General features: G+C 48.3%; 1 protein-coding gene and 1 long non-coding RNA gene across 3 annotated transcripts in view; one reads left to right on the forward strand and one right to left on the reverse strand.

Moving 5' to 3' along the window:
- Nucleotides 1-12,619: 12,619 nt before the first annotated feature.
- On the reverse strand, nucleotides 12,620-17,923 carry LOC105482071 (uncharacterized). 2 transcript variants are annotated; one of them, XR_011607158.1, is made up of 6 exons: nucleotides 17,909-17,923; nucleotides 16,215-16,554; nucleotides 15,879-16,121; nucleotides 15,096-15,372; nucleotides 13,538-13,635; nucleotides 12,620-12,755 (listed from the first exon to the last, which is right to left on the reverse strand). It is a non-coding gene; the product is annotated as an uncharacterized lncRNA (long non-coding RNA). The 2 variants fall into 2 exon arrangements; XR_987375.2 differs by lacking the exon at nucleotides 13,538-13,635.
- Nucleotides 16,318-18,899, forward strand: part of LOC105482070 (phosphatidylethanolamine binding protein 4) — a 226,386-nt gene continuing 223,804 nt past the window's right edge. The window contains exon 1 of the mRNA XM_011741945.3: nucleotides 16,318-16,457. The gene's annotated coding sequence lies outside the window, so the exon portion shown is untranslated. The remainder of the gene's footprint in view (nucleotides 16,458-18,899) is intronic.

Raw genomic sequence — 18,899 nt, forward strand, 5'->3', positions numbered from 1 at the left:
ATTCTTCCAGGTTCTCTGATTCATTGGATTAAGCTATTTTACAACTTCATACATTGTAGATAACTAGTAGCCAAAAGAGTGATTTTTGTCTATACATACTTTAAAAAAAAAAAAAAAAAAAACCTTTCTGGTAGAGCTTCAATTGAGATTCCCTTTCCTGCTGTGGAAGAAACCAATTAGTTTTGTTGCCATTTTCATGTTCATGTCAATATCTCAGGTCTATCAATGTGTCCATTCCTTGGATTGCCCTTGTAAGATCTTACCAGTTCCCTCATTAATGATGAGTTAAATAAAAAATCTACCGGCCGGGCGCGGTGGCTCACGCCTGTAATCCCAGCACTTTGGGAGGCCGAGGCAGGTGGATCACGAGGTCAGGAGATCGAGACCATCCTGGCTAACACAGTGAAACCCTGTCTCTACTAAAAATACAAAAAATTAGCTGGGCGTGGTGGCGGGTGGCTGCAGTCCCAGCTACTCAGGAGGCTGAGGCAGGAAAATGGCGTGAACCCGGGAGATGGAGCTTGCAGTGAGCCAAGATCATGCCACTGCACCCCAGCCTGGGTGACAGAGTGAGACTCTGTCTCAAAAAAAAAAAAAAAAGAATTAAAAAAAAAAAATCTACCATGTGTTCATTTTATGTCTGTATGAGAGTGATGATTTCACCCTTTTTGAAACCACCCTTTAACAGTCACATATCAATGGCATATAGCTTGAAGCAAACACAAAGGGATCAATTAGATAGCGATTATTCACTTATATAAGCTCTTCCTACATGACAATAGGATCCAATTTACAAATGTTTAGACCATTTTATCAGCAGCCAAGCCCTGAGTACAAAGGCAGGCTTGTACATCTGGCAGTGCTCTGACAGGCCAGGGAAACAAACCAACCATTCGTATTCTTCTATGTATCATCATATTACAGGAAGCTTTTCAACATCATGAGGATTGCATAATCAACTCTGAACATCTGGAATTAAGGAGGCTGACTGAACAGAGCAGAAGTCGTGAACTTTCCCGGACCTCCATACTCCACCCACTCAACTCAACAAATGTTTACTGAGTGCCTATGATGTACAGCACTCAGTGCTAAAATGCAGTAGGGAAATAAATAAATCTTTTCGATCTGATTGAAATTAATTTCCTAATTTCAAAAGGAAGAACTAACGACAGGGACCCTACACTGAAAGATATGTTACAGGTTACCATTGCAACCAAAATGCAGATTCAGTCACTCATCACTTTGAATGCAATGAACAAGTACAAGGCCGGTATTGTTAGGCAGACATCAGCAGGGCAGGAGAGGGTCCCCCCCATCCCAACCCCACCCCAAGAATGTCAGCTGGTCATCAAGTGATGATCAGGCAGTTGTTAGTTGTCTCTCTAAAATAATAATTGGTAGCAGCCAGCACTAGGGAAAGGCAGTCTCTCAACAGATAGAAACACCTGAAGCTGGTGATGGGCAACTTCCCGATAAGGTCTCAGGAGCTGAGAGAGTGGGCTCAAGCATGCGCTCTATGGGGCAAGATGGCGGAGTGTAACTGGTACATGACGTTCCTCTAGGAACACTCATTTGGTAAGGGAAAAGTGCCTCAAATGAGCATGTGTGTTACTCCAGTAAACACACTGCACATGTGGTTCCTCTGAAGCGCTGGCAGGCCACTGCGCATGTGGACAGCCCACCCCAGGGGAAAAATCAGGGGAGAAGGGATGCAATTCCCCAGAAGCATGGCAATGTATAAGACCCCAAGTCAAAGGCCATACCACGGACTTGATCTCTCAAGTAGCTGGCTTGGTGCTCTTCCAAGTGCACTTTACTTCCTTTTGTTCCTGCTTGAAACTTTTTTTTTTTTTTTGAGATGGAGTTTTGCTCTTGCTGCTCAGGCTGGAGTACATTGGTGCAATCTCAGCTCACTGCAATCTCTGCCTCCCGGGTTCAAGCGATTCTCCTGCCTCAGCCTCCCATGTAGCTGGATTGCAGGCATGCACCACTATGCCCGGGGAATTTTTCGTATTTAATAGAAACGGGATTTCACCATATTGGTCAGGCTGGTCTCGAACTCCTGACCTCAGGTGATCCACCTGCCTCGGCCTCCCAAAGTGCTGGGATTACAGGCATGAGCCACCGCACCCGGCCTCAAAAGCTTTTGAATACACTTTCACTCCTGCTCTAAAACTTGCCTTGGTCTGTCACTCTGCCTTATGTACTTCAGGTAAATTATTTCTTTTAAGGAGGCAAGAAGTGAGGTTGCTGCAGACTCTTATGGATTCACAATAAAGAAAGTGCCTTTATTCCAAGACTTAGCTCAGGGGAAGAAGTACAGACTCCTGCCTTTAAGGGTACTGCTTTGCTTTTGCGGCAGAAATCAGGGGCTTTTAAAGGGGGACTTGGCATGCAGGCATGGCATGCAGAGGAGGGAGTGAGCAGGTGGGGATCTGCATGACTCACTTTGGTGCCTTACCTACCAGGTGGTTCTGCTGGTGCCACCGCAAGCAGAACTAGGTTGTACGGTAGCAGGACGAGCAGCAGACAAAACTCAGACACCGAGTTACAGAAGGAGGAAGGGGTTTATTCGGCCGGGGGCATCAGCAAGACTTCAGTCTCAGGAGCCGAGCTCCCCGAGTAACCAATTCCTGTCCCTTTTAAGGGCTCACAACTCTAAGGGGGTGCGTGTGAGAGGGTCGTGACTGATTGAGCAAGCAGGGGGTATGTGACTGGGGGCTGCACGCACCTGTAATTAGATCGGAACAAAACAAGATAGGGATTTTCACAGTGCATTTCTATATAATATCTGTAATCTATAGATAATAGAACCAATTAGGTCAGGGGTCCATCTTTAACTACCAGGCCCAGGGTGCGATGCCGGGCTGTCTGCCTGTGGATTTCATTTCTGCCTTTTAGTTTTTACTTCTTCTTTCTTTGGAGGCAGAAATTGGGCATAAGACAATATGAGAGGTGGTCTCCTCCCTTAGTACAATGGCTATTGTCTCAAGATGCTCTCCAGGTGGGACAGAGTTGGGTCAAGGGCATATACTTTAGATGGTAAATTGACTGTTGTCTCTCCCAGTGGGTCAGCGTTCTGGCTCTGGAGCTTCTAATAAGCATGTAGTTAGATAAGCTTGCCCTGTAGGGAATGCCTGGTGAAGGGAATGTAAAGGTTATGATTACATTTCTAAAGGGCTAAGTAGAGGCCAGACATGGTGGCTCATGCCTGTAATCCCAGCACTTTGAGAGGCTGAGGCAGGCGGATCACTTGAGGTCAGGAGTTTGAGACTAACTTGGCCAACATGGTGAAACTCTGTCTCTACTAAAAATACAAAAATTAGCAAGCCTTGGTGGCGCATGCCTGTAATCCTAGCTACTCAGTGTCAGGCCTCTGAGCCCAAGTTAAGCCATCATATCCCCTGTTACCTGCACTTATACATCCAGATGGCCTGAAGCAACTGAAGATCCACAAAAGAAGTGAAAATAGCCTTAACTGATGACATTCCACCATTGTGACTTGTTTCTGCTCCACCCTAACTGACCAATGTACTTTGTAATCTCCCCCACCCTTAAGAAGGTTCTTTGTAATTCTCCCCCCTTGAGAATGTACTTTGTGAGATCCACCCCCTGCCCGCAAAACTTTGCTCCTAACTCCACTGCCTACCCCAAAACCTGTAAGAACTAATGATAATCCCACCACCCTTTGCTGACTCTGCTTTTGGACTCAGCCCACCTGCAACCAGGTGAAATAAACAGCCTTGTTGCTCACAGAAAGCCTGCTTGGTGGTCTCTTCACACAGGCGTGCGCGATACTCGGGAGGCTGAGGTTGGAGAATCGCTTGACCCGGAAGGCGGAGCCTGCAGTGAGCCGAGATCGCGCCACTGCACTCCAGCCTGGGTGACAGAGCGAGACTCCATCTCAAAAAAAAAAAGCTAAATAGAACATGGGGAAAAGAAGGAAAGAAAAAAGAGAGGAAGAAAAAATTTTAAAACCTTTCTCTCTTAGAAAACTGGGGGTACTCAGTTACATCATGATAGGATAGGTTATGTTACAGTATTGATATCAGAGTTAAGAAATTATTTAGGCAGATAGTGAGGGTAAGGAAGTCCTTGGTAAGGTTTTTCTTTTAATGAAAAGCAGCCCCCAAATCATTTTCTTTTCTAATAAAGAGCAGCCTGTAAAATCAAGCTGCAGACATAGATAAGTAAGCTAGAAGCTTGCACAGGTGAATGCCGCAGTTGTGCCAATAGGAAAAGGCTACCTGGAGCTAGGCATGTTCAAAATGGCGGCTCTGTGTTCCCTTCTCTTTGCCAGCCATGTGTACAGTAAGAAGCAGACAACATAGCACCGACCAAGTGGAAAGCCCTTTGCATAGTAAGATTAGAATGGGGTAGCCAGCCTACTCTGCGTGTTATGTTAATGTCACACCTGGTTCAACCAATCTGTGGGCCCTATGTAAATCAGGCACCACCTCCTCAAGCCAGTCTATAAAATCAGATGCACTCAAACGCAGGCCGGAATTCCTCTGGAGGCCCTTGTCTCTGTGGCAAGAGAGAAAGCTGTTCTCTTTTCTCTTTCTTTTGCCGATTAAACCTCCACTCCTAAGTTCTCTTCTGGTGTGTGTCTGTGTCCTTAACCTTCTTGGCATGAGACGACAAACCTTGGGTATTTACGCCAGACAATGTCACCACTTCAGTATCATGAAATGACACAACTTAAGAGAGAGAATATATTCACTAGATAGAGTGGGCCAACGGCAAGTTGCAGTGTTGCTGCCCATCTTAGATAGGGGTAGGGAGAAATGGTGGGAGCCCAACCCTGAAGCGAGTGAAGAGCTCCTGTCCTCAACATTACAGGCAGGGGCACATTGTCACAGCCGGCTGAGAGGGGCTGGCATTCTTCCAGCAGCCCCATGCTTCCAACGTGATCATCTGGGAGGGTTCTGGTGGGTCCTCCAGAAAAACCTTCCTCCAAGGGACCCTGTCAGGGGAAGCCATGGCATCATCTGTTTATAATTCAAGGCCTGTGGACTCTATTAATTTGGTAGGCAACCTGGTGACCAAAGGGAGAAAGTCTCGTTGTCAAGTGATATTTTCTTGGGAAGCCCAAGTCCCTCAAAAAAAAGTTTTCCCAAGGACCCCTGCCAATCCCAAGACAGAGAAGCTGCCATCAATAAATATATGACCTACTCGAGAAGACAAGATCTGCACAGGTAGAAAGTCAGGTGCAGATGCCCCTTGACTTATGAAGGGGTTACGTCCTGATAAGTCCATCATGAATGGAAAATATTATAAGTCGAAAATGCAGCTAATACCCTTAACCAACTGAGCATCACAGCTTAGCGTAGCCTACCTTAAACGTGCTCAGAACACCTACATCAGCCTAGAGTTGGGCAGAATCATCAGGCACAAAGCCCATTTTATAACAAAGTGTTGACTCTCTCATGTAACTTACTGCATGCAGGACACAGTGGCATGTGGCATCAGGTTGTTCACCCGCATGATCGTCTGGCTGAATGGGAGCTGCGCTCTCTGCACTGTCCAGCATCACAGGGCAGTATCCTACCACATACTGCTAGCCCAGGAAAAGATCGAAATTCACAATGCAAAGTATGGTTTCTGCTGAATGCATGTTGCCTTTGCACCATCATAAAGTTGAAAAATCATAAACCATTGTAACCGGGGGGTTGTCTATAATGATGTCTCAGCTTGAGTGATGTTGGCCCAGGGGAACATTAGGAAAGCTTGAAGAAGGCACCAGGCCAGAGTTGGGCATTCTAGGTGGTGTGGGATTTGGTAGCCGGGTAACGGGGGTAGAGAGCAATCCCAAGGCAGGCCCCAGACAGAGGGGGAGGGAGTTGGAGGAGGCCCAGAGACAGGGCACTGGGGACAGCCTGATTGTTTAGGAATGTTATTACTCCCTAGACAACCAGCCTAGGAAGTCCCCCCAAGGCCACTCATTCAGAAGCCTTTCCCATTCACATTGATGGAAAAATACCCAGGCTGCACATATGCCCAGGTTGGGCCCCAGGCCGGCCTTTGGGGAAGTCCCCTTCCCTCCATCAGATTGCTTTCCTGCCCCACGGGATTGCGCTTCCGAAGCGAGACACACAGGACTTGGGAAAAGGGATCGGCCGTGAAGTCAACTCAGGCGCATTCATCCGGTGTTGCTATGGAATGAGACCACCACTTCTCCTGTTGTCCTTCCCAGCTTCTCCCCCACCTCCCCTTTTCCTTAGTTTATAAGACAGGAGAAAATGGAGAAAGCAAAACGTTAGAAAGAAACAGAACTAAGATAAATAGCTAGATGACCTTGGAGCCACCACCAGGCCCTGGTGGTTAAAATAATAACAATAATATTAACCCCTGAGCAAAACTACTTGTGTTATATGTAAATTCCAGACATTGTATGAGAAAGCACTGTAAAACTTTTCATTCTATTAGCTGATGTATGTAGCCCCCAGTCACGTTCCTCACGCTTACTTGATCTATCACGACCGTTTCACGTGGACCCCTTAAGAGTTGTAGGCCCTTAAAAGGGCTAGGAATTTCTTTTTCCGGGAGCTCGGCTCTTGAGACGCAAGTCTGCTGAGGCTCCCGGCCGAATAAAAACCTCTTCCTTCTTTAATCCGGTGTCTGAGGAGTTTTGTCTGCAGCTGGTCCTGCTACATTTCTTGGTTCCCTGACCGGGAAGCGAGGTGATTAACAGAAGGTGGAGGCAGCCCCTTAGGCAGCTTATGCCTGCCCTGTAGAGCATCCCTGCTGGGGACTCTGGCCAGCTTGAGCAACGTGGATCCTGAGAGCGCTCCCGGGTAGGTGTTTGCCCCAGTGGAACGCCTCATCAGAGCAGTGCATGGTAGGCCCCCGCGGAGGATCAGCGCAGTGGTTGAACACCGGGAAGGAACTGGCACTTTAAGTCCGTACATCTGAAACTTGGTAAGACCGGTCTTTGGAACTTGCCCACTCCATTTGAGTGGAAACGTGTCCTGACCACCCACGGCATGTCTGTACTGGCACTTTGGTTTTTGTTTTTGACTTGACTTGAACTGCTTGATACTTTGGTTTTGGTTTTGACCTGGCTTGGATTTCTGGATACTCTGATTTTGGTTTTGATTCTGGTTTGGTGTAAACCGAAAAAGTGTGCGTGTGTCCTTTTTACCCATTCTTTGTTCTGTGGTGTGCATGTGGTGTGAGCGTGGTGTTTTGTCTTGAGGAAACATGGGTCAGACACAAAGTAAGCCCAGTCTGCTGGGAACTATGTTGAAAAATTTTAAAAAGGGATTTAATGGAGACTATGGGGTTACTATGACACCAGGGAAACTTAGAACTTTGTGTGAAATAGATTAGCCAACACTAGAAGTGGGTTGGCCATCAGAAGGAAGCCTGGACAGGTCCCTTGTTTCTAAGGTATGGCACAAGGTTACTGGTAAGTCATGACACTCAGACCAGTTCCCATACATAGACACTTGGTTATAGCTGGTGCTAGACCCCCAACAGTAGCTAAGAGGGCAGGTAGCAGCAGTGCTAGTAGCAAAAGGACAGATAGCCAAGGAAGGATCCCGCTCTACCCACCAAGGGAAATCAACTCCCGAAGTTCTGTTCAATCCAACATCAGAAGATCCATTGCAGGAGATGGCACTAGTGATCCCAGTGGTGCCCTCCCCTTACCAGGGAGACAGGCTCCCCACTCTTCAGCCCACAGTGCTTGTGCCTCTGCAAGACAAACATATCCCTAGGCCACCCAGAGTACACAAGAGAGGAGGTGAAGCCTGGGGAGAAATCCCACCCTTGGCAGCTCATTTATGATCAGGGTCATCTGATCAAGGTCAGAAACACCAAATCATAGTCCTCAGAGGTGAGGTAGGGAGGAGGATCAGGAGAGTGTGGTGGGAAAGAGTGGAGGTCCAGGGTCGGTGTGGTTGGCTTCAAACCCTGTCACTGCCATTGACCAGCAGTGAACCTTGGGCGAGCTCTCCCACTCTCTGTGCCATTTCCTTGCCTGAAAATGGGGACAGTCGCTGCACACCACAAAGAGTATTTCCGAGAATAAAAATGGGCAATGCAGGTCAAAAACAGAGAAGAGCAGACAGCAAAGGTGCAACAAAGGTACATTCGTACATATTGGCCAACTCAGTGAGTTCTTGACTATTTACCAGCAGAATTCTTCTTTTTTTTTTTTTGAGACAGAGTCCCGCTCTGTCACCCAGGCTGGAGTTCAGTGGCGTGATCTTGGCTCACTGCAACCTCTGCCTCCCGGGTTCAAGAAATTCTCCTGCCTCAGCCTCCTGAATAGCTGGGATTACCTGCATGTGCCACCACACTGGGCTAATTTTCATATATTTTTTAGTAGAGACGAGGTTTTACGATGTTCGTCAGGTTGGTCTCAACCTCCTGGCCTCAAGTGATCCATCCACCTCAGCCTCCCAAAGTGTCAGGATTACAGGCATGAGCCACTGCACCCGGCCTTATTCTTTAAAATATGCCCTAAACAGAACATTACTGGAGAATAGCTTGTACAGGCCCAAGCTCTAACCAGTCGGCTTTCCCTCCCCACACTTTGCATCCAAAATGGTTCTTGAAGCACCTCCCTAGAGCACAGGTGGAAAAATCACTGCTCCAAATCCATCCTATTCTCAAGAGTGGGATTCCTTCAGCAAGGCTCCTGGCAGGACATAGCACCCACAGAGGGCCCCTTCAAGGAGGGCTCTCTGTAGGAAAGCCAGACATTCACACCCACCAGAACCCTCCCAGATGATCGTGTTGGGAGCACGGAGCTGCTGGAAGGATGACAGCTCCTTTCTGCCATCTGTGACAGAGCTTGGGGCTGAGCTGGTTCCTCTGCCAGGGATAGTGAAAACCCAAGCTCCTCACACTCCCCTAGGCTGGCTCCTGCCATTTCTCCCCACCGTGGGCAGTATCTAAACACTCTGTTGATGGGTACCTTATGGTTTCCCAGGTGGTCCTGCAAGGGACCAGTCATCTCATCAGTGGTGGCTGACCTGATGCTGGGCAGAAACCTGCCTCTGGGTAGCCTCATCCATTTCCCCTCTGGAGCTACAGAAGACTAGGCTTCCCTCAACCCCTCCACCCGCACCCATCTGGCATTGCTTTGGGAGATGATTGCTACATATAAAAGGAAAACAGTTGGCCAGGCATGGTGGCTCATGCCTGTAATCCCAGCCCTCTGGGAGGCCGAGGCGGGTGGATGACTTGAGGTCAGCAGTTCGAGACCAACCTGATCACATGGCGAAACCCTGTCTCTACTAAAAATACAAAAATTAGCTGGGTGTGGTGGCAGGCACCTGTAAACCTAGCTACTTGGGAGGCTGAGGTACAAGAATGGCTTGAAACCCGGAGGTGGAGGTTGCAGAGGTGGAGGTTGTAGTGAGCCAAGATCACACCACTATACTCCAGACTGGGTGACAGAGTGAGACTGTGTCTTAAAAAAAAAAAAAAAAAGACAAAGTGAGCTCCACAATAGCTCACCCTGACCTTAGCAGTTACCTTCCTAAAAAAGCTCCCTCCCAGGTAGGCAAGCATCATGGATAAGGCCAGGGTAAAGAGGAAGGAAGGTCAGAAGGCTCAGGAAGGCCGCTCTTGTGTTTCCTGAGTTCTCAAATGACTTTCCCGGTGAAGAGCAAGAACCTGGCCTCGTCCCAAGCCTGGTCTTTATTCCTTGGCTGGTGTCTGCAAATGTTCTGACACACAGGCCAAGCCTCTCACAGCTCCCAGCGCACACTTGCTGTCAGTGGCTTCGGGCTTAATGACTTGGCTGCCTTCACTCCTCCACCGGGCAGTGTGACAGCCATCAGTCCTCAAACCGAAGGCTGCAATTGATGCGAGGACTTGAAGAAGTGCTTCAGAGCCAGGGCCGCTCTAATGAGACTCTGCAGCAATGCCGAATCAGATGTCAGAGCCTGGGACTCAGGCCTTGAAGCATTCGATGCAAAAGTTCTAGTCCCCCTCATGGAGAAAAGGATGAGCTCATGGTAAACAGCCTCCAAGACTCACTGCAAAATACCTTCTCTATGGTGAAGTCTCCCTCAATTCTGTTCTCACGAGTTTCCCTACTAGTTTACCCCTTTATTATAGCCTTATCACAGTCTGTTTTGTTTTGCTGTTGGTTACATAAATGTTCATCTTTCCCATTAAACTGTGGAAGTGAATATCGTGTTGCATTTATTGTGGTATTAAACCCCAGAGCTTAGGACATTGCATTTTCCGTGGCTATGCAAGGATTTTTTTTTTTTTTTTAATTGAGATGGAATCTCATTCTGTTGCCCAGGCTGGAGTGCAGAGGCATGATCTCGGCTCACTGCAACCTCCGCCTCCAGGGTTCAAGCAATTCTACTGCCTCAGCCTCCCGAGTAACTGGGACTACAGGCGCATGCTGCCACGCCCAGCTAATTTTTTGTGTTTCAGTAGAGATGGGTGTTTCGCCGTGTTGCCCAGGCTGGTCTTGAACTCCGAGCTCAGGCAATCTGCTGGGATTATAGATGTGCACCACTGTGCCCAGCTGGCCCGTGGATATTTAAATTGCATGGGCAGCTACTCTACTCACGTTTCCCAGAAGGGATCAGCTAAACTCCATTCTGGACCCAGCTGAAACTACTTCTTTTTTTTCTCTAATTGCACACTGGTATAGTGGGAAGAGGCCACGCAGCTTCAGAGGTACTCAGCACCTGGCCTGTAGAGGACCCCAGTGGAAATCTGTTGATTAGATGCATGCATGAATTAATAAGATAAGATGCAGGAGAGGCATCAAAGAGGGAAGATCCAAAGTGTCAGTTTGGGTGAACTGAATCAAAGCAGCCTGCACAACAAAGGTTCATTGACCACAGGCTTTTGGACTGAGGCTGGAAAATGCAAGTGGCCAAGGACACCCTTGTGCAGGGAGGAAGCATACAGGCTTTGGATTCAGGCAGATCTGGGTTGGGATCCAGCTCTTCCGTTCACTAGCTGTGTGACCTTGGATAAAGTTTTCAATCCCACCAAGCTTCAGCTGTAAAGCAGGGTAAGCGTCCCCACACCACAGGGCTGTGGGAGGAGGAAATGGAAGGGTGCTGGTTACGCGTGCTCACATACTCCTTTGCACACGGTGAGTGCTCAGTCAATAAAAGCTTTTGTCATCGGAACAGCTCTAAGCATCCACGTGGAGCAAAGGACCTGGAGGCAGAGTGGGGATGGAAAAAGACTATCCCCAGCCTTGCCTTTCTACAGAGAAGCTCAGGAAACAGGACAGGCGGGTATCTGAGCTCCTTGGGCCTATTGCAACATCTGTTTGCCCTGCAGTTTTCTCTGGAGGCTCTCCAGGCAAGTGACAGGCCTTATTTAGCACAGCAAGATGATGGAAGCTGACACTGGCTAGCTGAGCAGATCTTGTGGTTCCTCCGCAGATCATCAGCCCCAAGGAGTACCTTATGGCACTGATTGCCTGGAAGAGACGCCCTTACTGAACTATCATCCCTTGGCACCTCCTGAGCTGCTGTCTTGCAGTTTTGATGGATCTCTTTTTTTTTGTTCTCATCAGAGTTAGAATTTTTCCTGGTTTAAGAGGGAAAAGATAAGGCTGGGCGGTGTGGGTGATGCCTATAATCCCAGCACTTTAGGAGGCCAAGGTGAGAGGATTGCTTGAGCCCAGAGGTTCGAGACCAGCCTGGGCCACATGGCAAAACCCCATCTTTACAAAAAAAAAAAAAAAAAAATTACCGAGGTGTGGTGGCATGTGCCTGTAGTGTCAGCTACCCAGGAGGCCGAGGTGGGAGGATTGCCTGAGCCTGGAGGGTTGAAGGCTGCAGTGAGCTGTGATCGCATCACTGCACTCCAGCCTGGGCAACACAGCAGGATCCTGTCTCAATAAAGAAATAAGAGGGAAAAAATGGAATCAAACATACTATGTGTCAAATACTGTGCTCACCCTTCCCCTTCCTCGTCTGCATGAGCCATAGGTTAGTGCACCCACTCTAAAGATGAGGAAACAGGAATAGAAAGAATAGGAAGCTTGACTAAGGCACAAGCTCGCAGTGGTAGGTCCATGCCCAAAGCACATGTCTTCTCTCTGAAAAAGGAGTTTTGCCAGCATAGGCTCTCTTCCCATAGTTTCGGGCCAGGAATGTTGGTGCCAGCCTAAAGGCTCTCCACTATGACCTTGTTAACCTCACAGAAACCCGCACGGAGAAATGGGTTAGTTTGGAGGACTTGCTGGAGAGAAGACAAGTGCGTAAGTCAGTTCTTATTTAAGGAAGAATCAACTCTGCAGCATGCCCCAGTTTCCCATCTGTGGAATAGTCTCCTGTCTTCTTTCCAGCTTTTGGAGATGTTGTAAGGCTGAGTGACAGTACCAAAGGGGGGCATCCCATGCTGCCCCAGGGTTCCCCCATCCAGTCTAAGACTTGCATGCAGTCCCCACCCCACCTCTCTTGGTCCCTTGTGTTTTGTGCTCTAACAATCCCATCCTGCTCTTCATCCACCAGCCTCCTTGCCCTTCTGCCCCAGTCCCTTTGCACTGCCTCTTGTCCCTCTCGCAAAGCCTTTTCTGATCCTCACTCTGTAAGAGAATCATACCCTCTGTCTTGATTGTATTGGTGGGATTTTAACTGACAGAGGTTACCAAGTGACAACACGAAGAGGCCAATGCCACTGAAAGTATTTATTATGTATAGTTTCCAAGAGAAAGGGGCACACTACGTCTTGCAGGACCACATGGGGAAGCAGCTGGTAGGTCGTGAGGCAGGAGGAGCCAGGACAAAGTAGGGCCCTGATTGTGTTTCCTATGGGAAGGAAGGGAGGAAAGCACAGGTTGAGTGGCTGAGCTGGTTGAAGATTGGCTGGTTTGCATGATGTTCGTGGTCTGGGGTGATTTAGGGCAGTGGGAGTATTGGCTTGGTGTGACAGTAGATAAAGGAGGTGGTGGGGGATTGGGGAATGAATTGGCTGACGTGCACGTGAAAGGCAAGTTCACAGGCAAGTTATGTACTATCTCTAGGAATTAGCTAGCCCTGGGAGGGACAGTCTCTTCCAGGCCAGCAGGGCCCCCAAGATGTCAAACCATCATAAAATACAGAAAATGAAAAACATAGCCAGGTGCGGTGGCTCATGCCTGTAATCCCAGCACTTTGGGAGGCCAAGGCAGGCGGATCACCTGAGGTCGGGAGTTCAAGACCAGCCTAACAAGCCTGTAATCCCAGCACTTTGGGAGGCCGAGATGGGCGGATCACGAGGTCAGGAGATCGAGAGACGATCCCGGCTAACACGGTGAAACCCCGTCTCTACTAAAAAAAATACAAAAAAATAGCCGGGCGAGGTGGCGGGCGCCTGTAGTCCCAGCTACTCGGGAGGCTGAGGCAGGAGAATGGCATAAACCCGGGAGGTGGAGCTTGCAGTGAGCTGAGATCCGGCCACTGCACTCCAGCCTGGGTGACAGAGCAAGACTCCGTCTCAAAAAAAAAAAAACAAAACAAAACAAAAAAAAAACACCAAGACCAGCCTAACCAACCTGGAGAAACCCCGTCTCTACTAAAAATACAAAATTAACCAGGGTGGTGGCACATGCCTGTAATCCCAGCTACTCAGGAGGCTGAGGCAGGAGAATCGCTTGAACCCAGGAGGCAGAGGTTGCGGTGAGCTGAGATCGTGCCATTGCACTCCAACCTGGGCAATAAGAGTGAAACAAAACAAAACAAAACAAAACAAAGCATGATTGGCTGGGCACAGGGGCTCACACCTCTAATCCCAGTGCTTTGGGAGGCCAAGGCAGGAGGATTGCTTCAGTCCAGGAGTTCGAGACCAGCCTGGGTAACATAGCGAGACTCCCATCTCTGCAAAAATTAAAAAAATTAGCTGGACATGGTGGTGTGCAGACTGTAGTCCTCGCTATGTGGAAAGATCCCTGGAGTCCAGGCATTCAAGGCTGAAGTGAGCTATGATTGCACCACTGCACTCCAACCTGGGCAACAGAGTAAGACCTCCAAAAAAAACTTTTTTAAAAACATGATTGGCCGGGCGCGGTGGCTCAAGCCTGTAATCCCAGCACTTTGGGAGGCCAAGACGGGCGGATCACGAGGTCAGGAGATCGAGACCATCCTGGCTAACACGGTGAAACCCCGTCTCTACTAAAAAATACAGAAAACTAGCCGGGCGCGGTGGCGGGCGCCTGTAGTCCCAACTACTCGGGAGGCTGAGGCAGGAGAATGGCGTGAACCTGGGAGGCGGAGCTTGCAGTGAGCTGAGATCTGGCCACTGCACTCCAGCCTGGGGGACAGAGCGAGACTCCGTCTCAAAAAAAAAAAAAAAAAAAATAATAATAATAATAAAAATAAATAAAAACATGATTAATACACCCTCCTCTTTAACCTGGGAGTGCTTCTATGACTGAACTCAGCACACAGTTGGTGATTTTTTTTTTTTTTTTTTTTGAGATGGAATCTCCCTCTGTCACACAGGCTGGATTTTAATGGTGTGATCTCGGCTCACTGCAACCTCCGCCTCCCAGGTTCAAGCGATTCCCCTGCCTTAGCCTCCCAAGTAGCTGCGATTATAGGCATGTGCCACCACACCTGGCTAATTTTTTTGAAGTTTTAGTAGAGATGTGGTTTCACCATGTTGGCCAGGCTGGTTTCAAACTCCTGACCTCAACTGATCCGCCCGCCATGGACTCCCAAAGTGTTAGGATTACAGGCGTGAGCCGCTGCACCCGGCCCACAGTTGGTGATTTTGTTTGCTGTGTTTTTTTGTTTTGTTTTGTTTTGTTTAGACAGAGTCTCACTCTAGGCTGAAGTGCAGTGGTACAAATATGGCTCACTGTAGCCTCTACCTCCCAGGCTCGAGCATTCCTCTCTCCTCAGCCTCAAGGTGTGCACTACCACACATGGTTAACTTTTCTTTCTTTCTTCCTCCCTTCCTTTTTTTTTTTTTTTTTTTTTTTTGGTAGAGACAGGGGTCTCACTATTTTGCCCAGGCTGGTCTTGAACCCCTTAATTCAAGCAATCCTCCCGCCTCAGCCTCCCATTGTGCTGGGCTTACAGGTGTGAGCCACCACACCTGGCTGTTTGTTTCTTTGGATGCTCATCTCCCTTCCTTAACTGTGAGCTTATCAAAAGTGGGATCCTCACCTTGTTCATCTTTGCACCTTCAGCACCTGCCATGTGCCTGCTATTTGTCTAGATTGAATACAAGGACTCTCCAGCCTGGCTGCATATGAGAATCATCTGGGAAGCATTTGAAACCCTTCATGTCTAGGCTTCACCTTCTGAGATTCTGGTCTAATTCACCTGGGGTGGGGCCAGGCATTGGTGATTTTCAGGAGTTCCTCAGGTGGTCTACTGGGCAGAACCACTGGGTAAGTGTTTGACTTCCCATTGATTTGTTGATTTTCCTGTGAGGAATTCTCTAGAAAGAAAGTAAGGGGATGGTTCCAGGTGTGGTCATTTAAAACACAGCAGGAAACCCAGGACCTGAAAACCAAGTACTTGCCCTGGGCTTAGTTACCTGATTGGTAGAACCTTACCCAAGTGTGAGCCAACCTGGAAGACTTGGGTCTGAACCAGGTGGTGGCCTCCATTATTCTGCAGGCTCCAGGCCACACTTGTTGGGGAAGGGGACGTTTCTAAATCCCCCCAGTGGCCAGGTGTGGTGGGTGGCTCACGCCTACAATCCCAGCCCTTTGAGAAGCCAAGGCGGTGGATCACCTGAGGTCAGGGGTTTGAGACCAACCTGGCCAACATGGTGAAACCCCATCTCTACTAAAACTACAACAACAACAACAACAAAAAATTAGCTGGGCGTGGTGGTGGGTTCCTGTAATCCCAGCTATTCAGGAGGCTGAGGCACAAGATTCGCTTGAACCCGGGAGGCAGAGGTTGCAGTGAGCCCAGATCACGCCATTGCACTCTAACCTGGGCAACAAGAGTTAAACTCCGCCTTAATCAATGCCTCCAGACTGGGAGCTCTGAAGATAGTTGTCAATCCGGTCTCTCTCCTGTCTGTGGCTGAGGGCCTGTTGCTCTCCGTGGTCAAACGTTGGACATCTTTCCCTGGACGCTGGTCTCAGTGGTTCCTCCCTCTAACCTTCTGCACCTGTCTCTGCAGCCTTCTTTTTCTGCATCTCTAGTGTCCCTTCTGCCTGACTCTCTGTGCATCTAGAAAGGCAGGAGAAACGGTAAGATAATTGTCTCCGCAGTTTCCACTCTTTTCCTTAGAATCCTTGGAAGGAGGAATGCTGGCAAACCCACCCATTCTTCTTTTCCTATTCTCTCCTGCCCTACATATCAGCTCCTCCCTGGAACTCCCCTGGAACTTTCTCCAACTGTCTCCCCAACTGCCAACGGCTGCCTCCTCTCCTGTGGCTCTAGGAATCTTCCTGAACCTCTCGAACTCTCAACATCCGCAGGCTCTGATTACCTTAAGGGCCCAAACTGAGGGGCACCCTGGAGGGAGTTTTCTCCCCACGTTCTCCAGGCCAGAAACCTGTCAAGGTATGTACCTTCCTGCAGCCAGCACCCGACAGCTCCCACACTGTTCCGGGCAAGTGACAAGGGCTCTTCTCCCCTGTTTGTGTGCGGTAGGAATTTGCTATGAGAGAGAGGAGAGAGAGAAAAAAAACCTTGGACTAGGCAGCTGTTAGAAATTCGTGGGCTGGATGCGGTGGCTCATGCCTGTAATCCCAACACTTTGGGAGACCGAGGCGGGCAGATCATGAGGTCAGGAGATTGAGACCATCTTGGCTAACACGGTAAAACCCCGTCTCTACTGAAAATACAAAAAAAAATTAGCTGGGCGTGGTGGCGGCCGTCTGTAGTCCTAGCTACTCGGGAGGCTGAGGCAGGAGAACGGCGTGAACCTGGGAGGTGGAGCTTGCCGTGAGCCAAGAAAGAAAGAAATTCGTGGTAAAGGTGGTGTTTCCGATTTTTTCACTCTAGTGTGATTTGAGCACATCATTTGAGGCATTATTTGTGACATTCTTCATGGTGTTTCTAGGTGCCTGTCTGTGAGCCTCAAACATTTCTCTAATTCTCCTCAGAAAGGCCACTTCGGTGAATTTCTCACTGCCTGAGTTTTGGGCTGTGATGAGCCTCACTGATTTCAGGCAGGCCTTACATCTGATAGATTTAGTGCGTTTCTTTCCTTTGTGAGGTCCTCATTCCCCCTTCTGTGATATAGGAATAAGGATCCCCATTTCCTCCCATCCTGGGAAATTTAGAGGGAACCAGAGATTGACTCTGTCCCTGCCAAGAGGGACGAGGTAAATACATAGCTTCAGTAGGCTCTAAGTTCAATTCTCACCTCCACCAGATGGACAAAACGTTCAACCTTTCAAGGGTGACATGACGGCAGGTGAATGTGTGAGGCACCACCATTTCATAGCCCCTCTGGAGCCTGCCATCCCATGGGTGAAGTGATTCATTAATAGATGCAATGTGCATCTATTAATGAAATGGGTTTATTAAGTCAACCATTGGTTGCTGAGACCACCAAGCTGGGGCTACCTAAAAGAGGAACTTATGTCCCTAGAGTGGAAAGGTCCTGGCCCCCAGCCTCTGGCCCGAGGCCCTTTGGATAAATGGAGGGGTGAGGGAAAGGGTCAGAGCTGGGTTTATCTCACAGACACTCTCCTGACTCCTGGGGAATATAATTGTTGGGAAAATCCAGCCCTGGAGCTCTCTTCGCCAGCCCCATCATTGCCACCATGACTTCCTCTGTCTTCTGCTTGATAGAAGGAAAGCAACATCTCTTAAAACAGAGCAAGTGTAGACACCCTGTAACAGAGAATTCCCCATTCCTTCCTCCCGTTTCTTAGACATTGCTAGCATTCATGCACTTAACGATCAGCCATAACACTTGAGGCATTCTTGTTCTTAACTATTTTAAACAAACAGTTATCTGTAAGGCCAATTAAGAATAATAAAAATAAAATATTTTCCTTTACCTCCATTTAGTCCATCGTCGATGTTCTTCCCTTCTTTATGTAGAGCCAAGGTTTCACTTTCCTTTTCATTGAAGGGCTTCTTTTAACATTTCATGCAAGGCAGGTGTACTGGCAAAATCTTCTCTCAGTTTTTCTTTGTCTTCATATCCTCTCCACTTTTGAAGAAAAATTCCGCTGGAAACAGATTCTAGGTTGATGGAAGTTTTAACTTTTTAAAACTGTTTCACTCCATTCTCTTCTCGCTTGCTTTCTGATGGGAAGTTTGATGTAATTCTTATCATTGCTCATTTAGAATAAGCCCCCCTGCCCGAGAAAAAAACAAAGGAAATTATATTTTTATACTTCTGCATTTCAAGACAATTTTCAGATTGGTCATCTGAAATGAAAGGTACATGAAAAGCAACCAAGAGTTGATAACAAAAGATGGCCCAAGTGCATATTGGGTGACTTTGGAATTCTTTCCCTGTCTTTAAATAGGACAATCAAAGGTCAGAATAGTTCCTTTACGACATACGGTTTTTACATGTGCGTGCTTATTTATGTAACGATTTATTAAGCATCTGCTATGTTCATAGTGCTGTGGGGAATGCAGAGACAAATGAGTCCCTCACAGGATGAAATATGTGCACAGAAAAGTAGAGCAGAAGGCAGAAATCAATGAATGGGAGGTGGGAGGAGCAGCTCTGCTCCTGGAGCTTCAGTGAGACCCAGATCTATAATGGGGGGGAAGCATGATCTTTAGGAATTCAATATCCACCCCTCCCTCTCTGATTTTCTCCCTTCCCCAACCCCCGAGGGGTAATGGAGCACCTCCTGGTCCCAGGCACTGTGCTGGTGGCAGACACAGCAATTCCTAGGCTACCTGGGGTCTCTCCTCCACGAAGGTAACAGCCTAGTGACAGAGAAATACCAGTAAATAAACAAAAATGGCCAGATATTATTATTCTATCCTGGTGGAAGCACTGCAGATGCTGTCTGCAGATATGACAAG

This window comes from Macaca nemestrina, chromosome 8, assembly GCF_043159975.1.
Source record: "Macaca nemestrina isolate mMacNem1 chromosome 8, mMacNem.hap1, whole genome shotgun sequence".
Lineage (NCBI taxonomy): Eukaryota > Metazoa > Chordata > Mammalia > Primates > Cercopithecidae > Macaca > Macaca nemestrina.